This window comes from Magallana gigas, chromosome 10, assembly GCF_963853765.1.
Source record: "Magallana gigas chromosome 10, xbMagGiga1.1, whole genome shotgun sequence".
Classification (NCBI taxonomy): Eukaryota; Metazoa; Mollusca; class Bivalvia; order Ostreida; family Ostreidae; genus Magallana; species Magallana gigas.
In genome coordinates, this window is record NC_088862.1 from 32,890,156 (window position 1) to 32,906,582 (window position 16,427).

The 16,427-nt window shown below is 33.7% G+C and overlaps 1 long non-coding RNA gene across 3 annotated transcripts; it reads right to left on the reverse strand.

Moving 5' to 3' along the window:
* Window positions 1-5,958: 5,958 nt before the first annotated feature.
* Window positions 5,959-11,497, reverse strand: LOC117684064 (uncharacterized). Of its 3 annotated transcripts, none has more exons than XR_004597931.2 (4): window positions 11,440-11,497; window positions 7,963-8,156; window positions 7,252-7,341; window positions 5,959-6,723 (listed from the first exon to the last, which is right to left on the reverse strand). It is a non-coding gene; the product is annotated as an uncharacterized lncRNA (long non-coding RNA). The 3 variants fall into 3 exon arrangements; XR_004597930.2 differs by lacking the exon at window positions 11,440-11,497 and adding an exon at window positions 10,826-11,030; XR_004597932.2 differs by lacking the exon at window positions 11,440-11,497 and adding an exon at window positions 8,378-8,396.
* Window positions 11,498-16,427: the final 4,930 nt, after the last annotated feature.

Genomic DNA, 16,427 nt, shown 5'->3' on the forward strand with positions numbered 1-16,427 from the left:
CCATTGATGCTCTATAACATATAAATCTCAATTAGTTTCATCAATGATGTGTGCGTACATAATTACCATATATTATTATTTTCAGAAAAAAGGACTTTTGAACAAATTTTGATTCGCACAAATGGAACAAAAGGAAATATATTAAATACATGTTAAGACACCAAATCATCATTTCAGTAATGTGATATCATTTTTCATATGAATTGATCCAACTGTATTGAAAAATACAAAGTAAATGTCGCTTATTACACTTTTACACTTTTAATAACCAAAAAAAAAAATAACTGATAGTTTTGCGAGTCAGTGTTCTGTTTTATTATAATTATAAGTATATGTACAATGAGGATATCATTTATGACGATTTATAGTGAATAGTGGTCTGTTAAACCGTACCATAACATGTTCGTTGAAATCTAAAAGCAGAAGTTCTTGTGTCGCGACGATAAATAATCTCCGTTTATGTTTTAGAAATTGCCAACATATGCCAAATATTGTAGAAAATGATTGTCGTCGTTATTTCGACACGGTAATTCCGACTTTAGAGAGTGTATTCCAAACATCCCGATTACAATTATAACATACTTTCTAAGTTAGCAAATAACTTGACTTGAAATAAAAATATACTCGAGGCCATTTTCAACTTTCAATGATAGCAGATTAATAGATGACCTTTATTTGATAAGAATGCATATATTTATGCATACCTGTATTTATTCTGTTAGTGTGGCGGCCTGGGTCAAAATTTCAGCAAGATATTTCACTTGTGGAGACAAGCACCAAATTTTGCAAGAAGATCCTTAAACATTACTCGATCAAAAAATATCGTTGGCCATTCAAGCTTTGGTCACTTTCAAGAAGGCCGCCTCTTATTTCAAAATTGCGTTTTTTTTCATAATGTTTTCATAATATTGTAAATATTTCACGGTAATATTTTTATTTTCTCTGAAAATATGAAGAAAAAATTGTTGTATGATATAATTTGAGGTTCATTCTATATGAACACTGCGCATGCGGTTAAAAACATGCTGCAGTTCAATTTTGAATGTACGTGATCTAATCATCTGTGCAGTTGCAGTTGCAAAGAGCTGTGCAAAATAATTCGGACTTGAAACATCTGCAATTTTCAGAAGAGCTAGTAAGTAGACGTCATTTTGGAGAGAATTAACGCGACCAAAATAGACTATCGGAAAAACATGACGGCATGATTTATTAACGTATCAATGCACTGGCTAGAAATGGTACTTTACCGCAATTGTCGAGAATCGGTCTTGGTCCAGTGTAGATGGCTTCACTCTGATTATATGTATTTTTTAAGTATGTTTATAGATTCTGACATCACATATAAGTGACGTTATATGAACGACAATAGTGAAAGTTGACATTTGATGATTGCTTATATGATTTCAATATCCCGGTCTAGACAAAAATATTTGCAAGCACTCAATAGTGCCCACAATAAATACTGAACAGATCTCAGATGTCGGACATTACATTTTATTCAGTCTTGCAAACGCTTATTGATAAGCAAGACTGATCATGGATTTCCGGCGATGCTGTGCATTCTTCTGTCTTTGCGTGTGCATGTATCATTCGTAGTGCTCATTTTTAAATATGTTTTTATCAAACTTTAAAAAATATGGATGTTAAAATGAATTGTATTTGAATGCATTTACTTACATCGATGGATCTTGAATTACATGCAGAAAAAAATAAATCAAATGGCTGAGTAGTGCTTAAAATGTATGTGTATTGCTTCAGATAAATTTAACACCATTTAAGCTTGAAAAGTCTGCACTATTCAGCATCAATGTATGACTTGGCGATGAAGTTTTGGGACAGAATGATAAGAACTTACTGATCAAAATAGCGTAGACAAGACACATAACTTAAAATCTGTTCATTTTAATTTCATTAGACTTCTATGTTTTCTTCAATGACCCTTTCACAAACAATACTGAAAAATTCAAATCTGTACCTTATCTGTTTCTTGAAAAAATTAATAATTAGTAACAACAAGTTTTGTCAGGCGGCGCAATGTGCGACGTCGAAAATGTCCAGTCTTTACGTTGTTGGTAAACCTCCACATCGTTAAGGATGAAATTTACGTTTTATTTCCGAAATGTCTTGAAAAAAAATATTTTCTTTGAACATGTACCATGAATGCACATTCAACATATATTTCTAGATTGTTTTTCCTAAGTATAAACAATCTAATGACTCCAAACTTGCCTTGTATTACTTGTTGTCTAACGTCCGTCTTATCAAAATGTGTCGGTTAGCATTTTAACGTCCAGTGAGTTTCTTTTTTTCAACTATTGTCATCATACTCGAACAAATATGTTCAATGTTGTTAAGCTACTTATTCACAAAACGCATTTTTTCTAATCAATTTTGTTACTTTTATTTACTTCAAAAGCCGCGTATGATTTGTTTCAAGGTCTATACAGAATTTTATCAGTTACTGCTGCGCCGCCATATACACTGACATCGTCATTTTATTACGAGTTAACTTTTCAACTTGTCACAAAACGCGCTATAAAATAATTAAAAGTTTTGTTAAAGCCAAAACATTTTCTGAGTAAATGATAAAATTATTATCAAACATAAATGTATGTTTTATATGTATTTTTTCACTGGAAAAGTACTTTTCCTAGCGATTTTTATTTCATTATGTTGATTTTTAACTTTTTTGACGTTGCGCCGCATGTCGAATTTCTGATCTAACATGCTTTCATTTCACTAATTTTATCTCAAGCAATATTTGATTTTATTAAATGCAAATTACTTGAACCCTATCTGGCACAAATTTCATCTTCATGTGTCTTCGATTAACTGAATAACGCCACTTGTCTACGTTATTTTGGGACAACCCTCGTAGATTCACAAATGTCTGTTTTTAGATATTAAAAGCTGTATTTGGGATTATTTGTACTCAAACTTAGGTACGTACACATTCATTTTGTTGCTTACTGTAGTTATTTGAAATGTATTTATAAGACTATTTACTGATGATGTCACTTCATTTTGAGCAAATTGAGTTATTTCCCTTTTCAGTTTGGCAGTTTATCAAAATTGATCAATGTGGCAGCGTTTGGCTTAAATCTGTGTTGCCTCAGATCAGATGCATTTTTTTTTGGCGTTATCTGTATTTACCTTGAAGAATGAATATGTTTCAATCTAAGATTGTCATTGTTTCCTGTTAACAACATTAGGGAGGGCATTGTCACGAATTCCTGTAACAGGTACGATAACTATTCTTAAGTGACATTATCAAAAGTAAATGTCTTGAGCACTATTCGGTTTCAATTATTTTGAATAAAAAAACCTTTCGGGAATTGTTTTTAACTCTTTAATTTAAGTTTTTTAACAGCTCTGATTCCACACAGTTTGAATTTATTCAGGTACAGATAACTGATCATGAGATATACGTTATTTGTAACAATATTGCAGTGTCCAATTTTCTCTAAATCTTCTTTATATCTAAAGAAATTCTGACTATTTAAGGTCAAGATCTAATAAATGAAAGGTGCCTACAGGTTTATAAAAATTAAGATATAAATTCTTTCAATGATGCTTCATAACAATAGCTTTGTCTCATAGGGTGTTCCGAGGCTAAAATGTTTGATAAACACAATGAAAAATCATGCTTTAAACTGTCATTTTCAATAAAATATGAAGGAATTGAGAAACAAATTTTGGAGTTTTGTCAAGTTTTGACATATAAAACTTATCTAGAATGCCCACAGTCTCCCAAAAATTAGATTTAAACAAGCTCTTGACCCCCTTTTTTAAATGATGTCAAATTGAATATCGGGATTACTTTTCCAATGATTTAACATAGAATGACAAGAAATTGTTTAATTTTCTACATAACAACTTTAAAGCCGTAAAGCACGGGGAAAAGATTCTTCAAATCAATTATGATGTCATAATAGTTCAAGCGCCAAAGAGACACTCTGAAATCATTTACTAGATCTTGACCTTTTTAGGCAGATTTCATTGGGTATAGTTTGCTGACACTCCTACCTCTTTAAAAAAAATCTAAATATTGTTCTGGATTTCCGATGGCACGGATATTATGAGATAAATTTTAGACCATCAAAAAGCTCAAAAACCACGCTTCTTCCATTTTATCCGGAAACTTTTTTATTAACATCAAAGTGATAACCTGTCCGGTTAAACATTCAATATCCGGAAATCTGCTCTGATAGAAAGAGACTGACGTACAGAACAATATTTTTGTTTAGAAATATAAATGTTTTAATTTCTACATCTTTAAACAGAGCTCTTCTTCATTTGGAGATTGATACAAAAATGGTCACGATAAAAACAACTGTCTTATAATGTTGATATACCCCAACCCTCCTGTTCGTGTTTCTGCATCATTTCCATTCATATTATGAAATTCAGTTGTGGATAACTTGATTGTTTGAAACTTTGTGTGCATTTTTTTTGGACAGCTTATATAAACATGTCTGAAGATTTTAGTGTCTCATTATGAACACATACAACAATATGGTAAACATCCGAAATACAAGGAAGCTAGAGGGAATAACTGCTGCACTGCTTGTTGCCATGGAGAGTTCACTGCTGCGCAGCTTGTTTCATAGGATAGATAACTGCTACACTGTGCATGTGTTTCCTGGGAGATAATTTTGATAAAGAGGAAGGCGGAAAAAAAAAGAAACAGTGAGAAGGCGAGATATTGGATTGATAAAAGGCGAATTGTTGTTGGTGATGATAAATAAAACGCAGTGCACAAAATGGATACTTAGCTTTGACCTAATGATTACCTTGTATCTGAAGAAAGGAGAGAAATTATCGAATATTTTTTTTTGTGTATATTGATTAATGTTATCAGAAATTGTATGTCCTAGCTTAGTGTGTGCTTTGCCTCTAAAAGAACTTTTTTCTTTAGAATTTTCTGTTATACAGTTCCTTTATCAAAGAATATATGACATGGGTAAATGTTATGCATATTGTCGAGTACAAATTCATTAACTAATAATACACCAATGCATTTTTGATTTTGTGTTAAATTTTGATAGGTTCAATTGTGTTTTAATGTTTTAATATATATAAATATAATTCATTACTTTTTTTATTTTTTAACATATTATTAATGTGTATGTTGTATAAAAGATGTGTATGATCTCTTGGTCAAATCATACGTATCTACTTTGCATTTTTACGATAAAAAATATGAAAAGTTCAAATATTTCACTCACTCATTTGCCTTCTTATTCCGATTGATTTGAAAAATTATATCAAATATTGTTATTGAATTATGTCCAGGTACAAAGTTGTGAAATTCATTTAAAAAAATCAATCTTCTAAACTTAATCCATGTATACATTATGTATATTTTCATTTGAAATATGTATGGGGTTATAGGTATAATACTAATGACTATTATGCTTCTTTTTTTGCTTTATAGAGCTTTTGTAAAGTAAAATACATTTGAACTTCAATTTCTTTGACATTTGTTTCTCAATTTATCAACTTGCTTATATCGAATTAGTTTGAGAGTTGAGTCAAACTATTATTCTTATGCATTTTGCCCTTAGTGTATTCATTTGTTTCATATTTCAATAATATACCTATACCCCATCGACTTATTTCCATACAACAATCATCATTATGATTTATTGACATTTTTTATTTGTTTTGAGAAATGCCAAAAAACAAATAAAGAAGAAGGTATAATTATTTTCTTTCAATATTTGCCGTAAGATTCAAAAGTTCATTAAATCTCACAAAAATACTCACATACTATCGTGAACATGTGTGTATATAAAGTACCAAGTTATAAACTTTTATCTTGTTTCAAAAAACAAGCATATTTTGATTATTTTCATAAGATTACACACATTGTACAGTCTTGTTTTTTTTTATTAAGTTGTGAAATGCATGTTCATTATGTATACCTGTGAAAAAAAAAATTAAAGAACAACGAGGACCTTAATGGTATGTTGTATTCACAGTGTGCACATAATGCCAAATACTATCATTAAGATTTACAAACATTAACTGCCAGCAGATGTTGTGCTTGCTATCTTTATAAAAAAAAAATAATCCAATATATCACGAAATGATTTTAACGGAAAACAAACCTTCCAATCAAAAGCCCACTTATCAATAAAAATAACCCACACAAAAGTTCTTTTCGCGTAAAAATTCGTCTGAACGACGTTTGTTTTTCTATTGCCATTTCCTGTACAGTTAAAACCACATGTAGAATATCTGGTAATACGATGTTCAAACTGCGAATCCTTCTGTAAAATGGCTCTTGAAGGAGAATTAACTGTGCAAAAAACTGATCAATTCCTCCTAAAATAATGTGAATCAATCCTATGACTATTATAGACATTGCTGCCACTGGTTCCACCTTTGAATCTTTCGCGCATAACCGGAAGACATTCCATGTCGAAAATAGCTCCGTTGTCGTGAAGAATAACTGGTGATATACTTGCTTATAGAATCCATCGTTCGTGTAGTTGAAATAAACCCAATATGAAAAATAATTCGGATAAATATCTAGAATGAATAGAAGCAACATCCTCCATCTTAAATTTCCCGCGCTGTACAGGTTAAGTAAACGCTTGAAAGCCTCGTATGCTACAATGATTGTTCCAAACGTCATTATCCATATGATTAGCGTGTCAAATGTGGCGTTGAAGTAAATGTGTTTGTAACCAGTTTTTCCTGGACTTTCATATGAGCCTAAAATTGTTTTCAAAAACAGAAACTTAATTGTATAACATGTAAATATGATGAAGCACATGTATACATTATAATAAAAACAATGACATATTACAGTGGAAATATTACAGTTGGCAATGGCTAAATTTTCGTGTGTTTTTTTTTTCTTTTACGAATTATTTACAACCCCATTAAAATAACTTTCATTTTCTTACATATTCGTCGTATAGATAAATTCACAAACTTAAGTCTAAAACACAAACATTTAGAGAATTGACAATCCACAAAATTAAACGATTCCACATTATTAGACCCGGAAAAGGGGGGGGGGGTTGTGCATGAGATGCATTAAAATTTTAGAATTACGTTTTTTATTTATATTTGCATGGAATATGTTGGATTGATCGTTTCGTTTTTTTTATAATAGTGAATTAAATTGTCAAAATATAGCGCTATCGTGTATACCTTCTTTTTTGGTATAGAAATATTAAAATATTATATGCATTTGTCTTTTGTTCTACAATTAGCTATTCGACAGTGCAATCTTACCTTTAAATACCGTATCAAAACAGGAACATGTACACGATGTCCTGTTTACGGGGGCCTTATTGGGGACCCAAAGCATTTTGTTCACAACACCTTGAATAGAATATAAGTAATATTATATTAATTAGAAGTTATAAAAGTAAAATGTAATGTCATATCCTAGGACGCATATATTACGTTCCTCTCTCTCTCTCTCTCTCTCTCTCTCTCTCTCTCTCTCTCTCTCTCTCTCTCTCTCTCTCTCTCTCTCTCTCTCTCTCTCTCTCTCGCATATTATATAAAAAGAATAAAAATAAATAGCCGTCCCCCTTCCTTTATATAAATGTATAGTGATGCATGAAGTTTGAATATTCCGGCTTTAACCAATTCACTAATTATATGATAATTATTTGTATAGTAATATTTCTGTAATTTTGTAAATTTTGAATTTACAACATGACACTGCTACTAACAGACCAAGATCGTTAGGTTGAAGTAATTGAAAGAAAATCCTGATAAGCTTGTGCGAATCTAGAATGGGGGACCTCTTGAAATTTCGAACTTATCAAATTTCCATAGTGAAATGACTAAAATCAGGCCTATAACCCCAACCTTAGGGCAAACAAAACTATCCCCCGTACCCAGTAAACAAAATAAATCAACATATAACTCCCCTCCGCCCTTCAACCTTTTGATATTTGTTAGATCCGCACGTGTAAAGTTTAACAAACAAACCAATATGAATGCATGGAATCAGGAACACAACGAGAGCGGCCATCCATTTCTGATAGTCCCCACACAATGGCGAGTTTCTCCAACCAGAAATGTCCGACATGATTTTTTCTTCATCGGAGGATTATTCAACACATCAATGGAGAATCCGGGGCGGCGGTCGATGAATGGTAAGACAAGGCCACTTTATACGTATCCTGTTTGATAATGAGCAGGATTTGATAACTGTCTACATTGTAGAGAGAGAGAGAGAGAGAGAGAGAGAGAGAGAGAGAGAGAGAGAGAGAGAGAGAGAGAGAGAGAGAGACTTTCACCGGTTTCGAATTTTCAATTTTTTACCAAATTTGACCCCAGAAAAATTATTTTTAACATTTTTGGACAGAAAAAATCCCCTGCGGGATTCGAACTCATAACTTACAGACTCGTAGTTAACGTTCTAATTCAATGCGCTAACGCCGAAAGGTAACAATATTTGGAAGGAAACCATTATAAAATTATACTTGGTTTTATTGTTTATTTTGATTGGAAGTACCTCACGATATGGAGTTGGTGTACTATGGAATGCCATAGCTGCCTTAAGGTCAATTTCATATTATATGAATTGGTATATTTTTTATATGCAATAGTAATATCATTATATGCAGTGCTAACATCATTATATGCAGTGCTAACATCATTATGTGCAGTGCTAACATCATTATATACTATTATTTCACCATTATATTCAGGGGTAAAATCTTTATATGAAGTGGTAACATCATTACGTTATGTCGTAAGATCATTATGTGCAGTAGTTTATTCATTATATGCTATGAATAAATCTTTATATGATATGATAAACTCATTTCATACAGAGCTTAACTCATAATTAACTATTGTTCAATCGTTATGTTATATGGTACACTCTTCATGTGCAGTTGCAAAATCCTTTTATGCAGTGCAACTTATTGACATTAGGTGATAAGTTCATTATATGCAGTACTAACATCATGTTATGGTGTATTAAAACCATTATGTATGGTGGTAAACCTTTATGTATTGTGGTGAAAGCTTTACATGCAATTTTTCTTAAAGTTAATTTGATTTTTAAGAAATAATTAAGAAATTGGTTGGTCTTAACCTCTTTTTATGGTTGTTTCATCCACTGTATAAAATTTAAGCTCACCGGGCATGCATTTTTGTATTTTAAATCCTACAAAGAAGGTGTTGCAGTTCCTGTGCTATTTTCCATAAAGCTTTTGCAGATATCTTCATATCATTTTTATAGGACCATTTTATACGCAGATCAATACAAAATTTTCGGAAGGGGGGGGGGGTGCGATGAATACTGAAGTTTGTCGAAGGGGTGGGGGGAGGTGGGTTCGAGGCAAATTTTTAGTAATTTTATGGAAATTTTAAGAAATTTTAATTTTTCTGGGGCGGGGTCCTCCCCGCGACCCACCACCACCCCCGTTCAAGACCCCCATGCATTAAACAAATTGTAAAATGGTTTCACTGAAAAATGTGACTGGTTTCATGGCATATCCGATTTTTGTTTCAAAGAGGCATATTTTTAAAGATTATAAACTTCGAAAAAAAAAACCGAAGTTAAAAAACGGTGTTTTAAATCATAGCAAACTTCATCGTGACTAGTATAGCCGAGTGGTTACGCAGGATGTCCGAATAATCACCGAGACTAACTGCTTGGTATTTTTTAAATTAATTTTTGAAAAGGTAATACCCCTTTCCGATGGTTTTGAAAATAAATGATGTCGGGATAAATAAGTTTCAAAACGCTTGTCATTGTAATATTTTACATGTGTGCTGATTTTTTCAACGTTACCGACTTTGTTCACATTATAAACATTTGTAGCTGCAAATTTGTAGCTCTCTGGTTGAAAAAATTCGGATAGACAAATTGTCTATCCGAATTTTTTCAACCAGAGAGCAACAGATCTGCAGCTTGTCTATCCGAATTTTTTCAACCAGAGAGCTACAGATCTGCAGCTAAAACATTTGCTGCTGAACGAGGAAGTAACGCATTAATCGATAAAGTTAATGTATTTTTTTTTTGTAAAATATGTCGTGTTCAAAATATATATACATATTGTTCGACATCGTTAAAAGCAAGCTGTGCAATAATGTATGAATCAGCAAAATACGTATAAGTTTGTTCCAAGCACCACGTTTATATGGATGCTATTAAAATTATTTTAAATAACAATCAAGAGCAAATTAACTCCTCAATTTAAACGTTTTTGAAGAGACAGAATTAGATTTATTAATTCAAAAAGCTCCAAAGAATTACATACATATTTAAAACACAATAGCAAGTAGATATCAAATTGTTCTATGTTAATATCAAGATACATAAAGTGATCTTCCTAACTGTATGCGCGGATCTAGAAGCAGAGGGGGGTATTACGTTTAAATTGAGGAGTTAATTTGCTCTTGATTGTTTATTATTGGTACATAGTGTACCATCTTAATGCACATGTGCTTGAGGACAGGACCATTACATGTACCCTCAACTCTACGGGATAGTTGTCTCTTTGTTTATAGACTTTGAAATTCCTGAAATGTGCATAACTCGTTGCCTTTTTAAGTATATGAAAATTATAGTAAAAAAAAACGATATTTTTAAAACAACACCCATACCTGCATTTAAAAATTTCTGATTCAAATAAAAAACGGTAGTTTTTGCTTCGTGGAAAAAATTAATCGCCCAATTGCAACCTACGAAACTCATTAACCTGTCTCTGCTTGCAAACAGTATGTAACTGATGAAATTCATTCTAGCTTTAGTTAATCAAAGTTACAATTACAGGTTACAAAACAAATCCATGTAATTTGTTGACAGTTTGCAAAAAATAGATGTAATACGTACCTGTTCTTCAATCGTATTTAACCCATCACAGCAATTTGACAGCAAATATAAGACCGTGTGTCATTTCAATGACATAAACAGCTAGATTTAAATGTTTGTATGTTGATACGGAAACAAGCAGATTTACTTGACCTCTATCTAGCGGAAACAGGATTGCATCTTATAAAATCACCCATTTCCCTTTGTCAGTGATGCATGAAAATTAAAATGTAAAATAAAAATTAAAAATGTTGCGCAAACATTGTGCAACATATTTGTATGCAATTTGCAGTGGGCTTTATTGCTTTTCTGCTGCCCGGCAGCGATACCTTATATGCATATATATTAATAGTGCATCAACCACGTAAGATTGCTATATATCTGACTCAATGTCAATTCAAGGTTACGCTGTTTTATTTGAAAATGTAAAGAAATCGGCGACAATGTTACATAGTGGTGGTTTCACTGCTAGGTAAGCATATACCGTGTCATTACTGGCACGTAGCATCGGGGGGGGGGGGGGGGGGGGCGCCCCCTTTTGAATTAACATGGAGCCCCCCCCCATTTTATTGGGCCATGTAAAAGGTTGAATTGAAATAAGAAAATAAACAGTGGAATTTTAATGAAAGATATACATTGTACTTGCCACCCGGCCTCCTTAAACTGATCAAGGATAACACACGGGATAAATGGAAGTTAATCAGGTAGAAATAAAACTGTGTATAGGCGTCGGAACCGGGGGGGGGGGGGGGGGGCTAGGGGGGGCTTACCCCCCCCCCCCCCACACTTTTTTGCAAAGTTATACCTAACCATTAGAAACATAGCATAATAGAGGGTTCAGCCCACCCACTATTTCTCGCAGGAAAGATTATTGTTCCTAAATTTACCTTGAAAGATTGAGAAGTTGGATTCGGAAGCATACTAGCCCCCCCCCCTCCCCCCTCCTACGGATTAGGAATTTTATGATTTTGGAAGAAAAAAATTTGGGTATATAATTTTTTTTTTCTCTTGGAAGTATAGGTATTGCCCCCCCTCCCCCCCCCCCCTCCCCACGGATTAGGATGTCCATGATTTTGGGAATTACTTTTTTCTCAATATTTCTGAGGATTAGTCTAGCCCCCCCCCCCCCCCCCCCCCACACACACACACACTTTCAATTTGCTTCCGACGCCAGTGCTGTGTATGCTGTGCCCCAGGTAAACTTCATCTGTTTTAGGGATTGGTGTAAGGGATAAACAAGTGATCCTTTCAAAGGAATGATCGGCATGTAATATCATTGTTCGGCTATGAAAATGTTAAATGCGAAAGCAATACGGTACATGCAATAAGCATTATGATTACACGGCCGTAGCGGAATGGAGGTAAATGAGGGGTATATTAAAGTTGGTTTTTTTTATGTCAGAGTGAAATCGCCAAATTTCCAGTTATGAAAAAATTAAATCACAGAAAATATCATAATATCTTGAAGATGACAACATAATGTTCAGTTCTGATCCATATTAAACCCACCAGCTCTCAACTTTCCAGCTGCTACCCTCCCCATACCTTTAGATAAACTATCCAGATTACAAGAAAATGCCCTCTGAAGAAAGAGCAAGACATTCAATTGAATCCCATTGATGTAGCTACAAAACCACACAATTCAAAAGACAATTTATGAGATAACCGAAAGATAAACTTTTATAGTCTTATACTGCAAAACATATACCTTTTGCCTAACTGCAAAATGAGTGCGCTACAATGGCACGCGGTTGTTGGTTTTGTTAACAGAATACATGTATCACCGGGGAAATTAAGGTGTTTCTATATATCCGGCGACAATAAAACTAAAATGCTCTAGATGGTAAAAAGCACTTTATTTGAAGTTTAGGTCGGTATGGGTGATTTCTGGGAATCCAAAAACAATCCGAAACCTAATTCCCCTCTCCCGACAATAGTGTATAACACAATATAAATAAGAATTGAAAACAATAGAAATTAGCACTTAAGCACGAGTGACACATGTCATAGAGTAAAACTTCAATATGAGTGAGTCAATTAAATCAAAGGTGAGGGTAAGAGTTAATAAAATAATTAAGCAATTATAACTGAAGTGAATTATTGTCTTGTACAAAGGGAAAGGTATATTTATGAATAGATAACAGTTACTCAAATTTCACTCCATGATAATTCCCTCGCGCTTCGAAAAATGAGACGTCCTCGTCTAAAAATCATCGGAATGATTTGTAGGGAATGTGCAGTCTGTATCTCAGCGTCGTTTGCTTAGGTCTTGGCCGGAATATGCAAAATGTGTTCTATATTGCGGAGATCCACAACTGCAACACGGCATTCTGGGCTGAACCATATTTAAAACGAACCTTTGTCGTCGGTCCCCACACCAGGAAAATATTCCTAGGATTCGAATGCAATAAATCGGTCGCTTAAAAGAACATATCAGCATAATGGCAAAGAAATCCACACACGAAACACACAGAACGAGAACAAGTGTTCGCAGGATGACGTCATCCCGCTCTTGTTACATGCTGGATGGAATCCAGGCGTAGAGTATGTCCGTGCAAGTCCTGGGATGTCCAAAACTCGAAAAGCAGCGACGTTGGTATATGGTCGTAAAAGGCGGTTGAATCTTCTGCTCTTGGGTTGTATTATCGGCGTTTGTTGATGCTCTTGGATAACTCGCTCGGTTGCTGGTACGCAGGATCTAACTGCTACAAAGTATATGTAGCAGTCCCGGGTAAAATACCCTTAGGATATCTCCACCAAACTATCACCGGGGAAATTAAGGTGTTTCTATATATCCGGCGACAATAAAACTAAAATGCTCTAGATGGTAAAAAGCACTTTATTTGAACTTTAGGTCGGTATGGGTGATTTCTGGGAATCCAAAAACTTCACCCGAACAATCCGAAACCTAATTCCCCTCTCCCGACAATAGTGTATAACACAATATAAATAAGAATTGAAAACAATAGAAATTAGCACTTAAGCACGAGTGACATATGTCATAGAGTAAAACTTCAATATGAGTGAGTCAATTAAATCAAAGGTGAGGGTAAGAGTTAATAAAATAATTAAGCAATTATAACTGAAGTGAATTATTGTCTTGTACAAAGGGAAAGGTATATTTATGAATAGATAACAGTTACTCAAATTTCACTCCATGATACATGCAGAGTAGGTTATGGATACGGTGTATGAATGATTTCTCTTAAATTTAATTAATGAAACAAATTATATTTGATTATTACTAGATGAATGAATAGACTGAGGACACTCAGGACAGGAAATAAAATATTTTAGATTTAGATAATCGGTCCCTTAAAACATACATAACTAACAAATGGCTGCTCTAAAAAGTGGTAATTTTGCGTCTTTCTTGTAAAAATTTTCAAGGGGGAGGTCCCCTTACCCCCAATCCCTTTAATGTGTGACCCCCTTCCGCACCTACCCCCACCCGAGCTACGCCCGTCACTGAAGCCTTCGGCTTCGATTGTTCCCTACACATATATATGGGGCACGCTACGCCCTTGGATTAATGTATATCGCACCGTTTTGTTGATTTCCGAAATAGCAAGGCATGAATAAATTTTACTATTAGTCGGCGATTGAATTTTTGATTTCTTATGCATGTAAAGAAAAATGTGATTTGAAGCAGTATGTATTGTACGCAACTGTATAGATGTTTTACTCTCAAGGCAAACGTATTAGAATACTAGTAATATTTTAGTCATCTACTTATGATTTTGTATGAAGCTGTCATTGCAGTGCAAGATGCAAATAGTAAAATTTGCCAGATGCTTCATATGTACACATCTGTGATCGGCCCGAACCGATCACAAAAATAAAAATCGTTGCCCGAAATTTTCCACACAATGACTTTATCGTTGACGATGACAATACACCAGTAAAGCGATCAAGATCTGTGCTAAATTACCAGACTGGGAATATGAATCGAGAAATGTTGTGGCCTGTCACATCACCGGATGCTAATATTATTAAAAAAATGTTGGTTATTGTTCAAAAGTCAGCTGAAATAATGCGCAAGGAAAATAAGAATGAACTAGAGCAAAGCTCGTTGCAAAGCAACGAGTGGGTCTTCCGTTAATGTCGAGAGAAAAGCTAGAAGTACCTGTAAGAAGCAGAGCTCTTAAGCCAATAACAAGAGTAACTAAAACAATAAGAAAAAAATCGAATAATTCTTGGTACGGCTTAACAAAATCCAAATGATTTTAAGTACGACTTAACAAAAACCTTTTGGATTTCAAGAATGTATTAACAAAATAAACCCGAATGTGTTCATGTACGACTTGACAGGATTATTTTTGGTACGAATTAATTTTACATTTAACTTAACGCTATTTTTTAAACCGAGAACGCGTAATCAAAATTTCCGGAAAAATCAAATTTTAACCCCCAATTTCTCTGTAGTTCATGGTCCGATTTTAAAACGAATTTCAGCGTTAGATTAAGCTTAAAAAGTTTTTTGTTTTTGCTTAATGAAAAATATCAAATTATCGCTTACAAAAAAGTTATCACAAAAGACTTACCAGCCCTTTTAGCCCCTTATTTTAGGGGCCAGCCCTTTTTTTATATATAAAATACAGGTATTGCAAATGTTAACATATTCTGTTCACATGTATTCACGAATTGTTAAACGTTTTCGAGATATCTGAACAGCTTTGTTTTAGGGGCCGAGCCTTGAACTCCTTATCGGGGTCACCAACAACAAATATTTAGTTGCCATATTCTTTAGAACATTATTCTCAACATTTTTGTTTCCTACATTGCTTTTCAAAATAGTTTTCCTTTTTCAGATATTAATGATCAATGTTTTGAACTTCTGGCCCCTTGAAACCCCTAATTACCTAAAATATGACTTAGGTATGGTACTGTAAAGATAAACAGCTGTACAGTGAATAATTTTGCTTCTATAATTAATAACAAACTTTTGTTAGTAAAGAGTTATTGTAAGAAGCTTTTAGAGCCCTCTTGGCCCCTAATTTAAGGGGCCAGCCCCTTATTCTTGAAATCAAATTAAAGGTATTGCAAATATAAACATATTTTGTTCAACAAGTGTTCACAAAGTGTCAACCGTTCTCGAGATATCTGTACAAATGTGTTTTAGGGGCCGACCCTTAAACTCCTTAATGGGGCCATCAACAAAAAATTGAAGATGACATATTGTACAGAACATTATTTTGAGCAACTTTTGTTCTATATTGCTTTTCAAAATGTTTCTCCTTTTTCCGATATAAATGATCAAAGTTTTGAACTTCTGGCCCCTTGAAACCCCTAATTACGTAATATATGACTTAGCTATGGTACTGTATAGATAAACAGATGTACATTAAACATTTTTGCTTCTATGATTAATAACAAATTATTGTTTAGTAAAAGGTAATTGTAAGAAGACTTTAGAGCCCCCCTGGCCCCTAATTGGAGGGGCCAGCCCCTTTTCCTTGATATCAAATTAAAGGTCTAGCAAAAATAAATATCTTTTGCATTACATTATTTAACAAAATATGTATACATCAAAAGATATTACAGAAAATGTTCTAAAATTTCGTGGAAAAATTTGGTGCTTATTTTCAGTTTCTGGCGAGCTTCGAAGCCTTGCACAATTTTC